The sequence below is a fragment of the Sminthopsis crassicaudata genome, chromosome 1 (genome assembly GCF_048593235.1).
Source record: "Sminthopsis crassicaudata isolate SCR6 chromosome 1, ASM4859323v1, whole genome shotgun sequence".
NCBI classification, from domain to species: Eukaryota; Metazoa; Chordata; class Mammalia; order Dasyuromorphia; family Dasyuridae; genus Sminthopsis; species Sminthopsis crassicaudata.
Window position 1 is genome coordinate 353,287,407 of NC_133617.1, and position 24,978 is coordinate 353,312,384.

The 24,978-nt window shown below is 34.9% G+C and overlaps 1 protein-coding gene across 1 annotated transcript in view; it reads left to right on the plus strand.

Moving 5' to 3' along the window:
• FHOD3 (formin homology 2 domain containing 3) overlaps nt 1-24,978 on the plus strand; it is a 630,786-nt gene that overhangs the window by 179,227 nt on the left and 426,581 nt on the right.

Consider the following 24,978-nt stretch of genomic DNA (forward strand, 5'->3'; position numbering starts at 1 on the left):
CATGAGTGAAATTTCCTAAGCCATTTCCAGGAGAGCCTCATTTGGTATGATTAATGGATCTTGTTGTTGTCATATCCAACTCTTTGTGACCCCTTTGAGACTTTCTTGGTAAAAATACTGAGTGGTTTGCTATTTCCTTCACTTCCTCATCTGTAAGATAAGGAAATAGGCAAACAATATTAAGTGACTTGTTTAGAGTCTTACAGCTTATCTGGGCAGGATTTGAACTCACTAACTCTGGGCTTACCATTCTATCCATTGTGCTAGTGATGGATATAGTGCTCTTAGCCTAAGACTCTGCCCTCTAATTACACTAGTTCTCCAGAACTCTCGGAATGGAATAAATCCAGAGATTCTACTATGATGATCATATATTTAAAAGAACTTGAATCCCCCAAAACCTTTGGACTATTTCCTTTCTTGTGAATAGATGGAGGAAGACATAGGAATAATGCCTCTGGGGGAGCTGGGATATGATACCTTTTTGTAATATGAAGCCCTTCACAAATATGTTTCAGTTTCCAAAGTATCTGAACTTGAACCACAGTGAGTTTCCAACAGCTGAAGAAAACCAAACATTTGCACACTGCAATAGCTTTGGTTTCACATCTGCTGGGAGACTTGTTTCCCTAGATTGAAGCAATGGCCAACAATGACGTGAGTTAGAAATAAAAGCTGGCTGGGCCATAGGAAAGCTCTCTTTAGCTAGACTATGCTAAGTCATGACAGTGTGTCTAAAACTTTCAAGAGCAGTGGTATTAGGAAAGAGCAGGGAGGGTGAAGAAATAATCAAATTTTAAAATATTGCAAGTGAAATATTAAGTGTTTTGTGAAAATCTGATTTTGCACCCTAAATTCTTGTTGATTTTCCAAATGTGAGTCTTTGAGTACATGTACTGACATAAATTGATGGAGGGGGAAACCCTTTCTGAGGTGGATGTGGACTTGGAGAATTTTGTTCTTTTTCCCTCTTCTTCCTCACCCAGGAAAGAGTGGGGGACAGCCGCCTACACTGCTGTTTCAGCTATTCAGAGCAAGCATATAATGAGGTCTTCTAAAGTAAAAAGTATAGAAGAGAGAGATATATGACTCTTATGAGGTAGGTCCAGCAGACATATACTTTTATTCATAGTATATCATAAAATAATAATCCTATTGTCTGCCAATGTCTGGAATTTTCTCTCTCTTCAGCTCTTGGAAAGGCATAGCTTTTTAAAGTGTCATCTTTCAAACTATTTCTAATCCTCTTAATGCTGTCCTCTTCTATTCCTAAAATTGCTATTTATTTCCTTTGTGTCAATTTTGTATTTACTTATTTGTCCACTTTAATAATAGATAACATTTTATAGTTCTTTAAACATTGGTGAAGAGCTTTACATATTATTTCATTCAATCTTCACAATATCCTATGAATAGCTACTATGCCTACTATTCCAGATAGACCCTAGAGGTAACTTCTATTACTTGAAGAAGTTGGGGCAGGAGGTACCAATAGAAGAACAGCTTGGCAAAAGAGATTTAGATACTGGCAAAGAAGTAACTTGTCAAAGGTGAGGAGCTGATGGTGAGAGAATAGTATAAGGCAGCAGAGAACCAATGTGAAAGAGTAAACATTAAATACTTCTATCTTACTAAGCCCCATTATAGTAGTACTGTAAATCTCATTGACTATATAGATCCCTGGAGGGAAAAAGTGCTTGGTGACTGGGAAGGTGACTGTCCATAGGTTATTATGTAAATAATTTCATTATGATATACCCAAAATAATATTATAAGTCATGAAGGACATTTTGATCCCTATGGAAAACTACCGTGCCTTTTATTTTTGTAGGCTTTGAGGAGTCTCTTAATTTTTCTGGGAAATTAAAATCATTTCATGTTTTTTAAATCTTGTGAAACTGAAGGCTTGTAAAGAGAATTCGTGGCTGCGTTAAAGGCAATGCTAGATAATGAGGTTGAGCCAGGAGTTAGGTTAGTGATCAGAAAAAGTACCTTGTGATAGGCTCTTCATCTTAGGAGGAAACCACTGATACAAGGGTTAAATAAATAATACTGTTTCCAAAGAGTCAGTTCCAAGGAACCAGAAATAGTTTAGCTTAAGATTATTTCTACTTTTCAAGGTTCAAAGTGCAACTAAACAAAGAATGAATTATTTTTAAGAGAGAAATTAGCTAGTATGGCTATCATCACAATATGATGAGATTTTAGAAAAAAAATCTACATATACATACTTTGACTTAGGAAATGAGCTTGTTTAATCTCTTTGAGCATCATTTTTGAAGAATCGTTATTTCAGGTGTTGCATGATCAGAAAATTATCCTTCTACCTTGAAGCAAAATATGTCATATGCTTTATAATTTTTGATTAGAAAGACAGTGTTAATTTTTTTCTTTGTTTCCCAAGGATGGTTTTGTTAAATCTTATCTATACTTTTTGTTTCCTTTGTTTAGACACCTACAGTGTAATAGAGGATGTGATGAGCAAACACAATTTTTAATTCAGTTGATATAATGTAATTAAAATTATATAAAGAAAAGACACATAATTTTCTTTGATGAATTTCTCATTTTGCAGACAAATTGGATCTATTTAAATCTATTTTAGAGGAGTAAAAAACCTGTTTGTTGTTATTAGTGTTACCTTTGAAATTCACAGAGAACCATTAATTTTTAAAGTCCAACTTTTTTCCATTTCTAAAAATGGTGAAAATCAAGGTGACTTTTTAAAACTTCTTCCCTTTCAAAGTTATTGACATTGGGAGGAAATGATAGTCTTCTATGATTTCAAGTTTAGTGCATGACTTTATATAATTAATACCAAATGGACAACATAATTTAGTACTCTACCAGAACATAGACAAATTATCAACATCACAGTTTATAGTTCATTTTTCAGTTTCCTATGTTCTATTTCAGCCTTCCTGACCTCCTCCTAATTTATCCTCTTTACTGATCTACTTTTCTGAACATCACTAATCCTCTTTTTTGTTAAATCTAGAGATCCAGAGAGTTTGTGACACCAGTGACAATACTTAGCACCTCCTCCTCGAAACTTGACTGTTAATTTCTATACTAGTCTAGGGTCTTTCCCTACTTTTCTGGGCATTCCTGTTTTATCTGCTCTCCCTTCTTCCTCTGGCAATTCCCATATCTATGTGATACAACTTCCCATGGGAGTGTTTTGGGTTTTATTATTTTTTTTTTGGTTGACTTCTTTTTATAGTCAGAACAAATAGTATCATTGTACACCTTACTTCAATTATCTGAAGTTATAGCTAAAGAAGTTGTTTAATGGTACAAAGATGTCTTTGGTTCTCCATTCTTTCCCTGTGCCATTTTTTTTCTGTTAATGCTTAAAATTAGGGTAAAATGGATAGCTTTAATATAATGAAGGGGCTCTTAATTCAGTTTAGAAACATCTCTCTCTCTTTACTGTTTTAGCATGGTTCTGTAATGCAGCCAAATTCTGAGGAATTACACATGTGCTCTTCAAAGTTGTGAGGTGTGCTGTTCTCCAAGTCTTGGACATAAGCAGTAATTGGTTAGATTGAGTTCATTTTGAGTTAGTCACCATATCCTATTGATTCCATCTCTAAAAAATCTCTCAAAACTGTCTAGTCCTCATTGAATTAGAATCATGGAACCTCAGAGTTGGAAGAGACTATTGGACTCATACCTGAACAATGGAGTCTGTGGTATAATGGAAAGAGTTTGGGGTTTGGAATCAGTTTCTCACTTCTAATCGTAGCTCTGCCACTTGCTGCCCAAGTGGATAAATCTGGGATATTTTGATCCCTTTTACAACCTTCTGGACAAGTGGTCATTAAGGCAATGCTGTTGGATGCTACTGAAGTTTTTACTGACATGAAGCTTGAACTTGCTTCTTAACAACATTCATTTATTTCTGCCACTCAGGAGTCAGTCTAATAACTCTTCTGACTAGCAGCCCTTTAAATACTTGAAACCAGACAGTTTATCATATCTATCTGAAGACTTCTTTTTTCTTGAACATCTACAATTTCTTTAATCTGTGCTCCCATGTCACAGTTTCAAGGCTTTTAACCATCCCTACTGCCCCTCTTTGGATGCTCTTCAGATTATGTGTGTTTCTTAAAATGTGGTACCCAGACATGAATGTAATGCTTTAGATGTGATCTGGTCATAATAGAGTATTCTAGAAGGATGATTTCTTGTCTTGTTCTGAAGAGTAAGCCTCTCATTATTATGGCTATATTAGCTGCCTTGTTATACCGTTTGATATTAAGTTTGTCGCCTCTCGAAAAATCAGCATACTTTTCAAATGAAGTCCTATCTGTTTCCTTTATCTTATACAAGTAATGGAATGTATAGAGTGCCAGAGCTGGTCAAATTTGGCATCAGACATTTACAGTTGTATGTCCATGGATAGGATTTAACCTCTGTTTGCCTCAGTTTAATCATCTGTAAAATGGGAATAATAATGATACTTATCTGCTAAAATTATCGTGAGGATCAAATCATTTAATAATTGTAGAGAGCTTAGCACAGTACTTGGAACATAATACTAAGCACTATCCATATACCTATCTATCTATCTATCTATCTATCTATCTATCTATCTATCTATCTCTATCTATCTATCTATCTATCTATCTTATTATTATTACTATTACTTATGAAATTGATTTGTTTAAACTTAATTGTAGGACTTGATTTTTATCCCTTCTAAATTTTATCATATCAGATTCAACCCAATGGCCTTACTTGTCATAGTTTTGGGGTATCCTGACCTTCTTTCATCCAATGTGTTTGTTAGCTTTCTATTAATGCCAGTTCTACTTTTGGAGCAGCTTTGATTGATAGGAAGTTGTTTCTTTACAACTTAATTTGGCATCTTTGCAAGTTTTGACCATTACTTTCAGTTTCTTCCCTTCAGGTCTGTCCATGATAATTCTTTTCTTTTAGATGGATTTTCTTCCTGGGCCTTAATGTCTTCATTTGTGACATAGAGGAATTATTCTAACTTAGAACAGTTCTTTTTTTAAATCATTTTTTATGTGTGTCTTTTTGTGTGACCCCTTTGGTGATAGTCTAGTGAAGCCTTGGGACTCCTTTTCAAAATCATGTTTTTAAATGCATAAAATAAGATTCATGAACTAGAAAAGAAGCCAATTATACTCCAACACTATTATCAAAATACTTTTTAAAAACTTCATGAATCCCAGGTTAAGGACCCCTGTTCAGATGAATGCTAGGGGCTCTTCCCACTGTAAATCACATTTATTCCCATTTTGGAACTTTTTTCCCATATTGATTTTTGGCAGATTCTGATAAGCAATTGATTGATTTATTATAATTGAATTCAAACTCATTTAATGTGGTGCATTAACAAGGAATTTAATATGCATTTTTAATCTCTAATTGTGGAATGAAAATCTTGGTTCTAGAAATTTATAATATTTCTAAGCAAGAGAGGAGAATTTTATGGATTTTGTGGAAGATGAGGAGGAAAGTAGGATCTTGGAAATTGTATTGAGCTTCCTCTAGATAGTCTTGAAAATAATTTGATTTGGTACTTTAGTATGAATTGAGTTGGGAGAAAAACAGTCCTTGATCACTTTCCTGGGGAGACTGGCTATTGTTGTTGGAGACTACATATGTACCTTCCTCTCACTGGCTTATTTCAGAATTTAGAGCACTCCTCTGTCTAGGCACAGGTTTGCCTACCAATGTAGCCTTTCTCCAGATTTCCCATTCCTTTTCTCTTCTATCACTGTATAGATACATTTTGGGATTTATTCTCTCCATATTCTAACCTTAATTCAACCCTCATCTTTTGCTTATGCCTCAAGGCTCCCAGATCCAAGTATTATGTGTTTTGGCCAAAGCCTAGAGGAGGCATTGCTATGCCTAAGGCACAGATTAAAATTAGAAATTGGAGCCTCAAGACATTACTGTTTCACCAAAAGCTTTTAGCCTTCAATGTTACAAATGTGACAACTTGTCACAAAACAAGGAAATGTGTGCCAGAGAGAATAAAATTTTCTGCCATTAAACAAATAGGCTGCTTACCTTGTCCTATGCATATTTCTGGAATATAAGTTATATTTTAGTTAGTAGTTAGGGATTTTTCATCAAATACCTTTCTCTACCTACTCCACTATCTTATCTTAGAGTTGGAAGGGACCTTTGCTGTCATATAATTCAACCTTTCCTGAAAAGGAAATTGCAGCTTACCTCAAAAGTGGTTAGCCTCTGCTTGAAGACTTTCAAGAAGATAGACACCTTACAAGATAGTCCATTTTGCTTTTGGATGGCTCTAATTGTTAGAAAGTTTTTCTTGATATCAACCCTCAATATACCTTATTGTTACTGTTCCTAACTCCAGCCTGGTAGAGACAAATAGAATAAGTTAAATACTTCTTCCAGGTGACAATTCTTCAATTTTCTCTTTTTGGTCTTCAGCTCATATTCCTTCAATTTCTTCAACCAATTTTCAGATGACATAGACTCAAGGCCCTTTATCATTCCAGGTACCCTTTTCTGGACATTCTTCATCAATATATTTCTTAAAATGTGATTTCCAGAACTGAATATAGTATGTCAAGTAAGGCCTGCCCACTGACCTGTATCTGGAAGTCATGCCTTTCTTTAATGCAGCCCAAGATTACTTTATCTTTGCTTTCTACTACACCATACTGCTGATTCATGAGTTTGCAACCTACTTTTTCAGAACTGCTGCTTACTCTAAATCCCTCATCTTATACTTGTGAAATTGATATTTTTGTACCCAAGTGTAAGACTTTATATTTATTATTAATGAATTTTATCTTATGATATTAATCTCCAGGCTTTCAATTTCATGTGTCATCATAATCACATCAAAGTATGAAACTTTGAATAGTCCTTCATACTGTCTGTATCATTAAAGACTTCATCTCAAGAAAAATATGGTGAAGATGGAAAAGATCCAGAGAAAGACACTTAAAATGATTTTGAAAGCATAAAAAAGATGCCACAGGACTAGGAAAGATACCACGAGACTGGGGATATGAAGAATTATAATTGGATATGATCACAATCTACTTAGTCATGAAAGGAATAAGTTATGTGAATCCAGACTAGTTCATCCCTAAATATTGTAACTAAATATAATAACTACAGTGGCATTCTTGAAAGAGTTTAAGTCAAATAAAATGGGATCACTCTACACAGCAAGTATTAATTTTGGAGAATTCTTTTAAAAAGTTTCTTGATGCTTTTAATGTATACACCTAGTCATTTCTCTATATAACCCCATAGTACATAGTAGTAGGATCTGATTATGCAGTATTCCATACTCAGAGCCCCCAACTTATTTAAAGAAAAGAGGAAATTGTTTTTTGAAGAAGTCATTATTCTAAGAACTAGTGCCAGTTGAAAATATAAATAAGTAAAAGAAATCTCCTTGAATGATAGACCTGAAAAGCATTAAGGAGTGGAAGCGGAGTTGAGAATGTTTAAAAGGTTAGAAAAGTAGCCCCATAGGAGATATCATGCATGGCAACTACCATATAATCCCCCAAAACATCACTTGGGGCCCAGACAAAATACTGGATGGATGGAACACTTGTCTCATCCAGTTTGGCAATTCTAATATGCTTTTATGATCTCACTAACATGTGCTATTTTGTGATCACAAAGGGAAACCAAGTAATAATGTGTGGGTGGCTGGCAAAAGCATATTATGACCACTGTAAAAACAATCTAAAATAGACTTCTTAGTGGCAACAAATCAGTACCACTGTTTTGGTGTACAGAAGGGATTTCAGGATTTAGGATTGGGGTTTTTCGTATTAGGAAGAACAACAAATTTTGTGGGCTGAAGAGAATTTTTGAAGGCTAATAATTCTTTAAAAATGACTTGTAAGTCAGAGCGATGCTATTAATAACCTAGGCACTCTCCCTGCTATTAAAAAAAACCCCAAAAATATGTAACCAAATGCACACACAGATGTGAAAATAAATATGGATTTTGCTAACAAATTTCTGAAATAGTGACATGGAGGAAAATAAATATATATATATATATATATATATATATATATATATATATATATATATATATATATATATATATATATATACACATACACACACTTACACAATTCCCATTTAGGCTACTTTGATATTTTTTAAGTCACTTTTCCTAAGTGGAGTAGATAAGTAGCCTTAAAGCAAACAAACAAACTGAGACACTATCTTCTTTGGTATATTCCTTTCCTCTTGTATCTGCTTAATAGATTAGTTACTTGAATAATGAAACTAGGAGAGAAATAAAGTTGCAAGTATATTTGAATTAAAAATAAACAAGCACTATTACTATGGGAAAGATACAGTGTTTAGATTAGACATTGCTCTTATTCTGATGGGACTTAGAATGGGAAAAACAATAAAAGGCCAACATATATTATTATTTAGAAAGTACATCACCAATTTAACACAAAAAAAGGGTCAAATAGTTACCAGGAGAATCAGAGAAGGCTTCCTGGAGGATGTGTTATTTGAATTGGGCTTTAGTTGTTTAGTGGGTGAAAATAGACCAGGAAAGGTGTGCAAGGTATAGAGAATAACCTGAATAAATAGCAGAAACCTGTTCTGGGAACAGATAGTTGACTATAGAACATGGAATGCACAGAAGATAATGAGTGTGCCATCAGGCTGGAAAGGTAAGGCAGCTTGTGGAAAATGTTGAAAGGCAAGCAAAAGTATGTATTATCCCTGCAAAGAATTAGGAAACCAGTGAATGTTTTTTGAGTAGTGGAATATATATGTATATATATATGTATATGTATATGTATATGTATATGTATATGTATATATACATATTTACTATGGGTATATATAGGTACACATATATAAATACATATAATGACATATTATGATATATGTTGATGCATTACAATATGTAATGATATATCACAATATGTTGATATATATGATATATATGCATATATCTGTATACAAAATTATGAATACTCCTATGCAGTAAACGTCAGTCTCTCCTAATCACCTCCAGGATCAAATCAAATATAAATTGTTTTGTTTGGCATTCATATTCCTTCATAATCTCTCCTCCTCCTACCTCTCCAGTCTTCTTACTCCTTACTCCCCAATATATACTCTTTGATCTAATGACATTGGCCTTCTAGTGGTTCCACAAACAAGACAGTTCATCTTTCAACTCTAGGCATTTTCTCTGGCTGTCCCCCAAGGCTGAAATGTTCTTCCTTCATGTTTCCACCTATTTAACTCCCTGGTTTCCTTTCTGAACTAAATAACCTCACCTTCTATAGAAAGCATTTCTCATTCCTCTATTATTTCCTATTTTTCTTGTGTATAACTTATTTGTTCATTTTTTTGTTACCTACCCTATTATATTGTGAATTCATTGAATGCAAGAATTGTATTTTATTACTTTTTGTATTCCCAAAGCTTATCATAGTATCTAGTACATGGAAGGCACTTAATAACTGTTTATTGATTAAGTATATCCATAATATATGTTGGTATGTATGTGAATTTCAGCTCCCCCCTTTGAAAGATTGATTCTTTGTTCATTCAGATCACAGAGGACCTACTATGTGGCACAATGTTCGATTTTGAGCCAGTTAGACATGTTTTCAAATGTCTCCTAAGACATTTATTAGCTGTGTTGCTACAGGGAAATTATGAACCTTAGTTCCTATTGTTAAATAAAATAATAATTGCATCTACTTCCCAGGGTTACAGGGAATTGGGAGATAGAGGAGGGAACAAGTATTTATTAAGCACCTACCATGTGCCAGGCACTGTGCTAAGTACTTTACAATTATTACTTCATTTGATCCTCACAAGAATCCTGGGTCATAGATGTTATTATTATATTATTCCCATTTTACAGTATCTGCTAGTAGATTTGAACTCAGATATCCCTGACTCTCAAGCTGCCTCTAGGTACAAGATAAAAACAATAGATTTGGGGTCAAGACTCAGGTTAAAATCCTAGTTCTAAGCCATTAACTATCTCTGTGACATTGGGCAAGAAACTTTATTTTTTTCAGGACATGGTTTGTTCATCTAAAAAATAAAATTCTTAGACTAGATGACTTGTATGGGGAGGTGGTAAGAGTGCTGCTGATAGTGGTGATTTTTACAGGGTACTCAGAAAACCTAAAGTTTCTTCTCACAAGAGTAGAAGGAAATTATGGGGCCAGATTGTAGAAGGCCTTGAATAGCTTCATCTTGATCCAGTCAGCATATAGCAACCACTGAAAATTTTTGAGCAAGAGAGTAATATAATGAAATCAATATTTTACGAATGCTTCAAATAGTGTAGTGGTAGACTGAAAATCAAAAGAAATTGGTTAATGGCATGATAGTCTTCAAAGAAATGAAGAAGGATATTTGAAATAAAAGAGGGGAGTGGCAAAGGGATTTGTAATAAGTTTACTGCTCACCATAATAGCAGAATGTTGAAGAGGCAAAGCAGATTATGAAAGTTTAAGAAGTGAAATGAAAGCAATAGAGTAGTTCACTTATTTTGAAAGTTTAATAGTCAAAGGAAGAAAAATGTCTTTTGTATCTTGCAGAGACAGGAGAATGAACTGAAGTTTTTTCTCAGGATAGAGAAGAACTAAGTTGGTTTTAAGCAATAAAAGGGAAAGCATACAATGGAGTAGAAGAAACTGAGAATGATGGGGATGGAAGTATAATTGATGGTGGGATATTAAGTGGAAAGTCAATTTTGCAATGGAAGAAGGATCTCTTCCTATGAGACAGGTGGGAAGGGAGAAAGGATTAGTGGAAAGACAGATATTTTGTGGTGGAGAAAAGAGGAATGAGAGAACTCAAGCCTGATGGTCTGGGAGAACTATGGAAAGAGTTACTCAGTGGTTTTTACTTGATGTGGCCGGTGACCTCATCAGAGTTGCTGCAGAGATTGAAAACCATTGAAATCAGACATGTGGAGCTCTGTGGGGCCCTTGGCAGGCAGCTGTGCTCATTCCTGGAAGAAAGGAGAATGAGCAATGATTCTGTTCAAATATATGTATGTACTATAACCTTTGGCAAAGAATTCTCCTGGGTATGGATTTGGGCTATCATGAAATCTCAGGACATTTTCCCCTCCCAAGTCTATATTTTTCTGGCTTATGAGGTGAAGATTCTGATAAAAAGGAATACCAGAATACGTGGTGGTCCCTAATCTACCATTGATTGAGGAGGTCACCATTCCTTCACAAGCCTTAGTTCTCTCAACTATAGAAAAAGGTAATTAGATTAATCAGGGATCCTTAATTTGGGGTCTGATGACCACTAAGGAGGTCCATGGATAAATTTCAGTAGTGTCTGTGAGCATTCTTTTTAATGGTTTGATGTCTATATTTCAATGTAATTGGTCTTTGTAATTCTAAGTGTTTTATCTTATGCAATTAGTAATAGTCTGAGGTATCTGTAAGCTTCACTAGATCATTTCTTTTTCAGGAAAACCTTTAATAACATCACCACTAGAAAATCTCTAAGGTTCCTTCTAGCACTAATATTCCATAATGAGATATCTCAACCTCATAGTTGCCCAAGCAACTTAAACAGTGAACTAGAATAGAAAAAATAAGGAATCTAGTCAGAAAATGTGGGTGTAAATTCTTATTTACAGACTTTTAGCAAAATCCCTTTCTCTCTCTGGGTCTCAGTTTCTTCATCTACAAAATGAAGACAATGGATCAAGTTACTTCTGAGGCTCAGTTTAACCCTAAAGGTACACTTGGATGATCCATCTCTAATAGACACTGAAAATAAAAGGGGAAAAAGCTTACAATAAATATATCTTGATTAAAAGATTAGCAACTTATCTGCATACAACTAGCAATCTGATTTTTATTTCCATAGCATTTATAGTCTTCATTTGGATTTTATTATTTTATTTATCTTTCTGTGTCTGCATACCTACACACAGACACACATGCAGAGATACACACATGGACACACACTGACACATGTTGATATTTTCTTAGATTCTCTCATACAAAGCTAGAAGTCCCACCAAAGAACTTTTCATACCAGTGAATTTCATTCCATTAAAACAGTAAAACAGTTTGATATGTAGGAAAAAGGTGGTGAACATGGTTCTGTCACTCACTAGTGGTTTGAACTCCAGCAAATTATTTTGTTTTTTTCTGCCTTAGTTTCCTCATTTGTAAAATAAGGTGCTTCAACCAGATGATCTTAAATGTCTCCTTCAGTTCTAAAATTAATGAGTCATTCATTGAATGGTTTGATCTTGAAAAAAGGCCAAACCTTTCTGGTTCTGCTTTTTCCTCTCTAAAAAGGAAGAGATTGGATTTGATAATCTTGCTTGTCCCTTCTAGCTTCCCAAAACAAAGATTCCTAAGTTTTTCACTTAGTGGTACATTAAGCTTCAAACTTTCCATTTGCTGGAGACACTAAACTACATTTTCTTCCATTGATAGGAGTGGGATAGGCTAAGGGCCATTTGGTACTTCTTGCAAAATATCTAGCAAAAAAATCCCTTTTTGGAGCATAAACCTGTGAGATGAAATCTCTATAAATATTATTCTTAATGTAAAAATTTTAAAATGACAATAAGGATTGGATAGAAAGACGTAAATTAAATTCCTACCTCACCTTATTGGCAGCTGTGGGATCATGAACAAATCATTTAATCTTTTGAATCTCAGTTTTTATATCAGAAAAATGAATGAGAAAAATAACATTTCTTGTGTTTACATGACATAGTTATTATGAAAAAGTCATTACTTTGTAAACATTTGTAATGTTTATCATGTATTAGATATTCTTTTATTTATAATATATAAAATAATTGTTATCATAAGTAGAAGGAAGATGAAGATTGTAAATGAGATTCCAGAAGACAACTTTTCAGTGTAAGTAAATAAATTTTAAACACCTTAGTGCTACTAATTTATAAGCTTATGCTTATTTTAAAAAGCTTCTTATTAGGGGCAGGTAAATCATGCCATGGTTAGAGTACTGGCTCCGAAGTCAGGAGGACATGAGTTCAAATTCAGCCTCAGACACTTACTACCTGTGAGACTCTGGGCAAGTCACGTAACCCCAATTTCCTTGCAAAAATAAAGTCAAAAAAGCTTCTTATTTAAAGTACTCTAGGTTCCAAACTACCTCTGTTTGTATTATTGTTAGGATCATTATGTAATTGTTAGCATTGCTGGTAGTAACTATAACAGATAGTAAACATAGCATTGTGAATAGAAAGTAAATCTCAAAATCAGGAAAATTTGAATTTAATCTTAGCTCTCACACATATTATCTCTGTAATAAATCACCTAATTTCTTCATGTTTGGGAAATTCAGATTAGAATTTGCAGAATAGTTATAAATCTGAATTAATAGTGGGAGTTTCTTCATAAGGATTTTCCTTCAATAAAATCACAAATCTAGATCAAAAAAGTAATTAAAACAATAGTTAGACAACAGACTAGAGCACCAATTAAGGTATATCAAGCCACCCTTTACCAAAGTCTAATACTCTATCATAAAGTTTGGCCAATTCCTGATTTCATAAAATCAATCCAGTTAGGTGGAGCAATGGATAGAACACAACACCTGGAATCAGAAATACCTGAGATCAAGTTCAGTCTTAGGCCCCGGAGTAACCTCTGACTGCCACAATCCTCATCTGTAAAATGGGGATAATAATAGTAGATACCTCCCAGGACCATATTTTGTTGTGAAGATCATATTTGTAGCTAGCTTTGCAAATCTATGTAAATGCTGGCTATTGATTTGTCAACAGGTATTCTTGGAGAGTCCTACCCTGGTTTGTCCCAACTGAGGACACTTGTTCTAGGAGTTTTTCAACTCATGGAAAGGAGAGATAAGCAAATATGAGATACTAAGCCTTTGAGTGGAGGCAGAGCATTAATTTTCCTCTTCTGGTCAATAATGACTGAGGGAAAAGGAAAATCAATATTATATAATTCCCCAGTATACATGAACCTTTTTGCTCCAAACTGGGTTTATTCTTCTATTTATAAAAGAAACAAACACATCTGTTCCATATTTTAATGTTTATGGTCATATATAAAAATCTCTTCACATTTGGCTTAGGAGGAGTGCAATGAGGCATGTATGCTTTGTTCATCTTGTATTCCATAACTGTTGGCTTTTGCAAACTTTTTATGCCTGTTTTGATTTTAGACGGTCTGCTTTTCCATTGCACTTTCTGCATATTGAAGAAATTCTACATGAAGATGTCATTGGTTTGTCTTAGTTACGCCATACAGGTCAAACAATCCTGCACATTAAAAACGAGAGTACATCTTGTATCAAATTCTCTCCTAATAATGGGATTGTGTATTGGACATATTATGTCTGATACAATCTTATCATGGTACAAAAAACAACTCGTAAGTGCTTGCTGTGTAGATACAAAGCATTGATCAAGGTGGTGGGGATACCAAGACATATAAAACTTTCCCTCAAGAAGCTTACCTATAGATTTAAACTCTGGTCTGACATATGAACATGAAGTTCTAGTACCACAATGGAATTTGATGATATTTATAGTTTCCAAATTAACTTTAGACAATAATATTCTTACCAAACCCATTGATGAAAGAGAAATAATATTAGTTCAAGAAGCAATTATTAGATATCTACAAGATATAAGGCACTGGGGAAAGTGCTAGGGGATGAAGTGATAAATAGGATGAATAGGATAAGTCATTCAAATTGTGACCAGAGATAATGATGGAAAGTCAAGTTGTGGGCAGATTACAGAAGAACTTTGAATGTAGGAGAATTTAGACTTGTTGGGCTATTAAGAGTCATTTAAAGCTTTTGAGCAGTTGAATAATGACATTTGAATCATCTTTTAGGAAAATTAACTTGGCTATAGGATGTTGGCTACATTGATTATAGGAGCAGTGACTCAAGATGGGGGAAAAATCAGGAAGCAACTGCAATAGTCTGAGTGAGACGTGATCAGAGTTTGCACTGTGATGTTGGCATTAGGAATGAGAAGGAAGGGATTGGCAGACCTATTATATGTTGGATAAGCCACAGATGACTGAAGTTTTAAGCCTAGGAATTGAGAGGATGGTTGGTGCCATTTACAGGAAAAGAAATGATTTAGTAGTGTGATGAGAGGACATAGTAGATAATAATTTCAGACAGAAAGAAAAGCTTGAGAACAAGGCAGAGGAATTTGGGCTTGAAGTGGCCAATGTAGTTTTTTTTAATTATTATAGCTTTTTATTTACAAGATATATGCATGGATAATTTTTCAGCATTGACAATTGCAAAACCTTTTGTTCCAACTTTTCCCCTCCTTCCTCCCACCCCCTCCCCCAGATGGCAGGTAGACCAATACATATATATATATACATCCATACAGTTATTTTGCTGCATAAAGAGAATCAGACTTTGAAATAGTGTACAATTATCCTGTGAAGGAAATAAAAAAATGCAGGTGGACAAAAATAGAGGGATTGGGAATTCTATGTAGTGGTTCATACTCATTTTCCTGAGTTCTTTCTCTGGGTGTAGCTGGTTCAATTCATTACTGCTCTATTGGAGCTTATTTGTTTTATCTCATTGTTGAAGAGGGCCATGTCCATCAGAATTGATCATCATGATCATCATATAGTGTTGTTGTTGAAGTATATAATGATCATGTAAGTCTCTCCAGGCCTTTCTGAAGTCATCCTGTTGGTCATTTCTTACAGAACAGTAATATTCCATAACATTCATATACCGTAATTTATTCAGCCATTCTCCAATTGATGGGCATCCACTCAGTTTCCAGTTTCTTGCCACTACAAAGAGGACTGCCACAAACATTCTTGTACATACATGTCCCTTTCCCTTCTTTAAGATCTCTTTGGGATATAAGCCCAGTAGTAACACTGCTGGGTCAAAGGGTATGCACAGTTTGATAACTTTTTGAGCATAGTTCCAAATCGCTTTCCAGAATGGCTGGATGTGTTTACTATTCCATCAATAATGTATCAGTGTCCCAGTTTTCCCACATCCCCTCCAACATTTTACATTATCATTCCCCGTCGTTCTAGCCATTCTGACAGGTGTGTAGTGTATTTCAGAGTTGTCTTAATTTTCATTTTTCTGATTAATAATGACTTGGAACATTTTTCACATGGCTAGAAATAGTTTCAATTTCTTCATCTGAGAATTGTCTGTTCGTATCCTTTGACCATTTATCAATTGGAGAATGGCTTGATTTATTAAAAATTAGAGTCAATTCTCTATATATTTTAGAAATGAGGCATTTGTCAAAACCTTTGACTGTAAAAATGTTTTCCCAGTTTATTGCTTCCCTCCGAATCATGTCTCCATTAGTTTTGTTTGTACAAAAACTTTTCAATTTGATATAATCAAAATTTTCTATTTTGTGATCAATAGAGATCTCCAGTTCTTTTAGTCATAAAGGCAAATGCAGATTTTTAAGTAAGAGCCCTGCCATGGCTAAGATTATGGCAGTATATAAAAGATGGATAAAGGAAGCAGAAATCTTTGAGTGATGGGGTAACAATAAGAGTAGCAGAGAACTAGAAGGTTTATAGTCCCTGTGATTTTGGGGTAATGGTGGTACCTCTGGCAGAAGTGGGGAAGAGAGGAATAGAACTTTATTTGGAGAAATACAATAGGTTGAGGGAAAACTGTGAATATAAGTTGGAATATGAAAATATAGCTTAATAAAGGGGTGAATTTTATGAAAAGAGAACACATATTTAGAAATATCTATTCTTGAAAAAATATTTTTAGGGAGTGGGGTGGGTGGAGATACAAATATGTCCTTCCTGTAAGGCTTTTTTTCTTTTTTCAGCTATTTGAAGAGGTATAATGTTGAAAAGGAATTAGATTTGTCCTGTTTGCCTGACTAGGAGAATGGATAGAAATGACAGGAAAAATTATCTAACAATCAAAGATGTACAAAAGTATAATGGTCAAAGCCTTGAAAGATAGTGGGTCTTTGACTAAAAAAAAAGTTGAGTGGCTTTTTGCTTTATATTGTTGAAATGATTCCTATTCAAAGATATCTTATATATTTCTTAAAGTTTTGAAACAGTCTCACATTTTACTAACTTAGCTTTGTGGTGCTGTACTATGTAGTATAACAGCATATTTTCAAACTATTTTGCTTGTTACTTTTTTATTGAAAAGTCTCTTTTGGAGGGGATTAAAGATCAATCAGTTAGTAATTATTTAACATCTCCTATGTGACATCCACTGTGTTGAGCACTGGGAACACAGAAAGAGGAAAAAGACAATACCTGTCTTCAGGGAGCTTACATTCTAATGAAAGACAATATGCAAGCAAATATGTACAAAACAAGCAATGTACAGGACAAATAGAAAGTTATTAATGGAGGAAAGTTACTAAAATAAAGAGATATGATTTAAAGACTTTTGCTTCATTTTCAAGTGTTGTCTTTGCACCAAATTCATCTGAGTTAGTGAGAACTCAGAAATTGGATAGCACAAGAAAAGTTAAAAGTTAAGTCACACAAGTATTAAGTAGCAGATCTGGGATTTGAAACAGGTCTTCTGACTCTAGATTCAATGCTATTTCTCTTGAACCAATGAAAATATTTTATTATTTGATTATTTGAAAATTATTTGATCAGCAAAAATAGACTTAAGTTCAGAAATGTTTTTTAAGTGGTACATTTAAACATATAGTGCTGCAAAAGGAATAGAGTAAAATTTTTGTTCTTAGGTTGATTACTTTAACTTTTCTGTCAGTATTATTGATATTTAAGTGTCATATGTGTTTTTAATCATAAAATTAATTTTATTTTCCTAGAGAAAAGAAATAAAAATGACCAATCCAAATATGTTCCTTTGTGATGCTCAAAGCATGGTACAGGAAAAAGAATATGATTTCAAATTAGAGACCTTGGGTTCACATTCATTCCTTATTATCTTTGTGATCTTTGGAAGGCCTTAGTTCACTCATCTGTAAAGTAAGAGAGTTAGAATAGAAAAGATCTTTGATCTTTTGAATAAGTCTTTTCTGAGTAATCCCTGTGTCTATTTACTTATTTGCAAGGGACTAGGCAATAGTGGTCTTCTAGAGAATAACCTTGGAAATTCACAGTTGGACTTGGCTAATGTGGAAATTTCTTTTGGTGGACTATCAACTATGTATTAAAGCTATCATTTTTCAGAGTGGTTTTTTAAAATGATAAAAAAGGAATGGTGTGAAAGTAGAAGGGACAAATTAATACACATATGATTGTCAAATTAAAAAAAATAAAAATAAGTATTTTTAAAGTGAATGATAAAAAGTACCTAGTCTGGTTTAAGAGGTCTAAGCATTTTAAAAGGATCAGTTATGCTTTTTTGTGAGTATAATTCCTAGGCAGCCTATTTAGTAGGGGATTTCTTCTCCTCCTTAAGGTGTGGCTAAAGCATCTTTGATCTCATTTTCATTTTAAATAGGTTCTGAAGCCCTATGGTAAAGAAAAATTTTTACTACCTGCAAACAAGAAAGTTGGAGAAAGTTTGCAATCTGTGGAGAACTATTTTGGGCCAGGTCTGTTAAAGTGAGGTCTGTTAATTCTAACCTCCTGCTAGAAAATGCTCACAAAAATAGAAATGTTTGACCATAAGGTTCAGTCAATCTATCTTTGACTATGATATCAAGGATAGGAATCCTACTTTCTTAATAATCTGTTCTGCATCTATGAGTGAAAGATTCTATAAATATATCTAGACCCTTGTAGAACCATTTGTCTTCCTCACTTCTATATAGTGAATTTTGCTTCTAAACTATTTTGCAAGGAAAGAGACATGATATACTTGAACTAGTTCAACAAATATTTCTTGTAACTCTGCTAGGCATATAATCCTATACCATGTGCTAAGGAATATATAAAATTTAATTAAGACCTAGCCCTAGTCCACAAGGTAAATGAAGTCTGTCTCTCTTTCTCTCTCTCTCTCTCTCTCTCTCTCTCTCTCTCTCTCTCTCTCTCTCTCTCTCTCTCTCTCTCTCTCTCTCTCTCACACACACACACACACACACAGTTCCTGTCCCAAAGTCTATTTGTATGGGACTTTTTTTCTTTATTGCTAGAGATGTAATCCCTGCATTATCGAAGGACAGGAGGAATCAATGAGAGGCAAGAGAGCTCCAGCCATTATCAGTACCTTTTGAGTCTCTGCAAATGAAAATTACCTTCTTGAGTTCTTCAAGGCCAATTATCTTTGAGATTAGTCAAGCTTCAAGTCTTCATTGAGTTGTTGAGTTAGCTTTCAGTTTCAAGAGGGATAATGGAAGAAACCAACTCTACTTCAAGTTGCTGAAGGAAAAGACTAGGAAGACATAAGAGGAGCTGACAGTTTCTGTTATGTCCTGTTCCTAGCTTGCTACTGTATAGACATGGAGTTTCCTTTTGGGTGAGATATAGAACATTTCTGGTTTAGCTGAGTTATCTTGCTCCAGATGGGATAGTGTTTTCACTCTGTATTGTCTGGTATCCATTCCCTTATGGGATCTTCTTGGCCAAGATACTGGAGTAGTTAAACATTTCTTCTTTAGCTCATTTTACAGATAAGGAAACTTAGATAAACAAGGTTAAGTGATTTACCTAGTATCACATAATTAGTAAGTGTCTGAAACCATATTTGAATTTAGGGAAATTAATTCTGATTCCACACCTGACACTCTATCCACTGTATCTCTTAACTGTCCCAAATAAAGTGTGATGTGGAGTCTACAGAGAAATATTTTTACCTCTGGTTGGTATCTATAGGTAAGGCTATATGAAGGAAGGACTATTTGAGTTAAAGTTTAAAAAGTGAGTGTGAATGAAGTCAACTAGTCAAGATAAGGAGAGAAGACATTTTAGGAATAAGGAACAATATCAGCAAGAGAACACAAAAAATTACCCAATAAAGAGTAATCCCTTTTGTTTGGAGTGTGGATTGTATGGAAGGGAGTGGGTGATATTGAATGCCAGGATAAAAAATGTGTTAAATTAACTGGCTAGAGGGACCTCAAGTATTTGAACAAAGGTAAGAGATGGTCGGATAAATACGTAAGAAAGACTAGTTTGCAGTGATATTAAGGATAGAATAGAATGGGGAGGAAGAAGATTTGGGAAAATTTGTCAGGAGGTATACATCTATGTGGCTAGGCAGTTATAATGAAACCTTAAATATGAATGAGGGCAGTGAGAAGACTAAGAAAGAAAGAGACATGAGAGAGAGATGCTATTCTCTAGAACTTAGTAGCTGGTTACAGAAGAGCTGAATGAGAGGAAAGAATCAAAGATAATGCTATTGTTTGAAACTTAGAAAACTGGCAAATGATGGTGTTAGGAGGAATTAAATAAAACAGGGGAGACAGTTTAGGGGCAAATATAATGATCTTGATTCTGGAAATATTTCATTCCTGTTGCTAGATCTTATTAGTTCCAGCCTTTCATGTCGCTATCAGAGGAAAAAAAAAGCCAATCTGAATAAACCATGTGCCTCACATACTTGGTCATCTCTAGAATAATGAGGTTATAAGTGACATGCTTCACTTTACAAAATATCAGTCATCAAAATTCCCTGCTTGTACTCTGTCAGATTCTTGGGAAAAAAAACCCATTAGGGCAACAGAACATCCTAAACTTAGTAAAGCATCTAAGTGAGAGAAAGCCTCTTTGTCTCTATACACTTATTACTTTATCAGTGTTTATCCAACACTTTGTCAAATTTTACTGCTTTCTTAGTCCTCCTTGAAATATGGCACTGAGGGAAATTCAACTTATCTTGGTAGCTAAGGAGATTTCAATATAATCAACTTCTAGAGTCACTAACTTTGGATATGGATGGGTTGAATCATTAGTTGTTTGATTTTCTCATTACAGGCTATTCCCCTGAACTTTCTTTCCAAATGCTTTATTGAGTCAGCTTTTAAATGCCAGGAACAGTGAAGTGCATTAGTTACCTGTATTCATTTTTTCATAGTATTCCATTTCTGAGCAGTTTTTTGCTTAATTATTCACATCTTTTAACTGCTCCCCCTACAAAATTCTTCCTTTATTCTCTAACTAGACAAATAGCTTTGATAGTTTTGCATAATGCTATGTATCAAATAGTGTTTGTTTTGTGTTTCTCATTTAAATCTCTTCACATATTACTGTTCAAAACTCTTCAGTGGCTCCCTATTACTTACCCTACATGTACTTTGTAATTAATTGCAATCAATCACTTTACTCGTACGTATTCTAATTCAGACAAAATGTATTCTCCTTTGATTCTTCTCCAAAAATCCTTCTACCTCCCTGAAGTTAGGTGAAAAGAAGGGATGGGTTCAAATCTCAACTCAGACATAAACTGTTACTTAATCTCTGTTTGCCCCAGTTTTCTTAATTGTGAAATAGGGATAGTTAATAGCACCTATTATGTGGGGTTGTTGTGAGGTTCAAATGAGATGATATTTGTAAAGCACTTAGCCTAGTTACTGGCTACATAGTAGCCTCTCTATAAATGCTTATTATCTTTCCCCCTTCTCTTTCCTCACCCTCACAAGAACATCAGTCACTGTGGTTAGAATACAGAATATGTAAAAAGTATGAAGATAAATAAAATGCTATAAATCTGGGAAAGTAGACAGGAGCAGGAAGTGTGAAGGTCTTTTGATTGCCAAGTAGAAGAGTGTCAATTTTATTCTTAAATCTGGCAAAAAGAAACCACTTTTTGATCTAGGGAGACTGCTGGGAGAATATTTATATAAAGGGTCTCTCTCTCTCTCTCTCTCTCTCTCTCTCTCTCTCTCTCTCTCTCTCTCTCTCTCTCTCTCTCTATCTCCTAGTAGTTTTCTGAATTTAGGAGAGGAGACATCTTCATGAGGTGCACAAGTAACAGTTTGAGAAAGTATCTGATTAAATGCCAAGAAGAATGATGAAGAATAGTAAGAGCTAAAGGAGTTTATTGTGTTCTGGAATGGGGGGTAGGGGTGGTAGTGGAGGTAGTAGAAACATGTAGGATGGGTGAGACTTGTGCTAGGTATTTATGGATGAATAGATTGGATACGGGGAGAGAAAGAGATCAGAGAATATTTTACATGGGAAATAGCATGAAGTTGGGAAGTGTTCATTCCCAAAGATAAGGACAGTGTTCATCTTAGAGAATCCTCTTATAACTTCTGTTTTCTCCTCCCTTTCTGTTAGAAAGATGAGATTGACTAGGTCTAGTTGGGATAGATTGTTGAGGATCTCCCATACCATCCTGAGTCATTTATACTTGACTCTCTAATCCAAAGGTGTCAAATTCAAATAGAAATTATCCTTGTAGTCTCCTATTGATTGAGAAAACCTCAAATTAAACCTATATTAGGGGCAGCAAGATGGTGCAGTGGTTAGGGCACTGAGCCTGGATCTAAATTCAAATTTGACCACAGACACTAGCTATATGACTCTGGGCAAACTGCTTAACCTTTATTTGCCTCAGTTCCTTATCTTTAAAATATAGACACTGGAGAAAGAAATGTCAAACTACTCTAGCAGCTTTGCCGAGAAAACCTCATGGACAATTCCATCACACAAGTGAACAACAACAATTGTATTGTATTTTTATCTATTTTTAAAATTCATTTCCAAATTACATTTTAAGCATTACTCAAGAGAGCTTAGCCTGGGACTTATGAACTTAAAAAATGATTAACTATTTCCATGAAATTGATTTCTTTTGTAATGTTATGTATTTTATTTTAGGATTTAAAATTATTCTGAGGAGTATGTAAATTTCATCAGACTCATCACTAGATCAGATTTAACTCAAATTAAAAAAAAAAACAACCTAAGATCCCCTCCCCCCCAGGCAATAGGAAGCTACTAAGAGTTTCTGAGCAAGGAAATGACATTATTAAACTGGTATTTTAGGAAAATTATCCTGACAATGTTAAGTGTAACAGATTGGAGTAGGGAGGAAACTAGAGGCAAGTAGCCCAATTATGAGACTGTTATCCAGGAGTGAGGCATTGAGAACCTAGACCAAGTTGGGTTAGGAATGGAAATGGTGAATCAGGTTTAGTTGGAAGAGTGAAACATTTAAAAATATCTGTTGCCACTTCAAGTTTTTGTAAGTTTAGATAACATTTTGGCAACCTATGCCAGTGATGGCATACCAGTTACCATTGCCAAACTCCCAACTGAGACCTCCTGGCATTAACCACCCAAGGGGAATTGGCATCCAGCACACCTCTGCCTCTTCCTTGCAGGAGTCAGCAGCTCAAACATTTCTGAGATTTGGAAGGAAAAAAGTGCCTGAACTTTGGCAAACTCCTCTTTTAAATGTCACTAACCTCTGGTTCAAGTGGGGCCTCTGTCTAGAATACAGTGTCTAAATTCACCCATTACTTAATCCAGGAATAAGGACCAACTCAGGAATTGTATAGCTAGTAGAATCCTTGGTCTCAGAACCAGGTCTTGGGTGGGAGAGATACAGAGTGGGAATAAAATCTTTTTTATATCCTATTCTTACAGAATAAGGGATAGCTATCTTTTTACCCCAAATCCACACAGGTGATATTTCCTGGATAGCCATAAAGCATATGTGGGTGGCTGTAGATATCATGATTCATACTTACTGAACTGGAAACCTTAGCTGTGGGTGTGCTAGGCAGTCTGCCAGCATTGTCCTTTCTGCTGTTACACTTATTAGAAATTATGAGAGCAAATGTAAATATAATATTTTAAAGCACGTCCTAGCAAAGGAAAAGAAACCTGAACATAGTCAGACACGTACACTAGAAAAGCAGATTTCTAAGAGTTCAAAGAAAACATAGGAAAGCTTGGTTGGCCAGAAACTTATGAGAAAATTTAGCTCTCTAGGGATAAAACTCCAAATAATGAAAAAAAAAGAAAAAAAGGAATCTTGAAAGTGTAATCATAAAGTATTCCAGTGAAGAAGGAATGAAAGGTCTATAAGGAAAACCAAACATGTCTAATTGTCACCTGGTCACATAATGTACATAGTTGTGTGTGTTAGATGAAGGTCTGCTGTAGAAATGATAACTGGGCTCCCCATCTCCTCTGACATCAGCTTGCAATAACCATCATCTCATAGGTGCATAGATGTAAGTAAAAAGTCAGAGCCTGTTCCACATAGCCAGCCCAACCTCAGAGCAAAGGCAGCAGAAATAGAGTTTTTGCATTTGGCAGTGACAGAAGCTTTCCCCCTATTGTATCATGTTTCCATGCTCCAAATGAGGACATGTCACACAGTTTTGCTTTGTTTTGTTTTGACTAAAAAAGTAACCTCAGAGGGATTTGGTTCGTGTTTCTTGCAGGTGGGCCCTGTCTGTGCCTGCTTTTTAGCTTGCCCCTCCAAATCTTTCTGGTGTTGACATGCTCAGCTTATGAATAATAAAGCTCTCATTTCTTGGTGTCATGCTGTGACATCGTATTGCCAACATCTCACCCCATCAAGATTTCTCTATGTCCCTTTTCTCAAACAGACATTGACAATGACTTAGTTTTATGGTCTTATTCTTATGACTTATGTTGGAAAATGAGATTGAAAAAGTCGATCATTTTAAACTCTATTCTCTTTGGCAGGTCTCTGACATGTATCTTGGAAATCATGATGTCTGAAGTGATTTAGAAAATAGCACATTCTTGTTCTCTGTGCAGGAATTGCATCACCCAATCCAAGTTTCTGGGGATGGCATCTGGGGAAGGTGAAATCCTTTGCAAACTGGTACTATCTGTGGTTTTTCATATTTTAAAGAATCTGTGATCTCACTGAGATTGGTCCTTACTTCAGTGATGACAATTATAATCCATCTAAACCCTCAGCCTAAACAATTCTTGACCTTGCTCTTCTGTAATTTCTCTACAAGAAGATTATGAAGCATGAAGAAGGGCCTTCTGTTGGGTATCAACATTAGGTGGATAACATTTCCATTGTTAATGCTGTCTGTCCCTCTGTACCATTTGTAGCTTTGCTATGTAAAGTCAT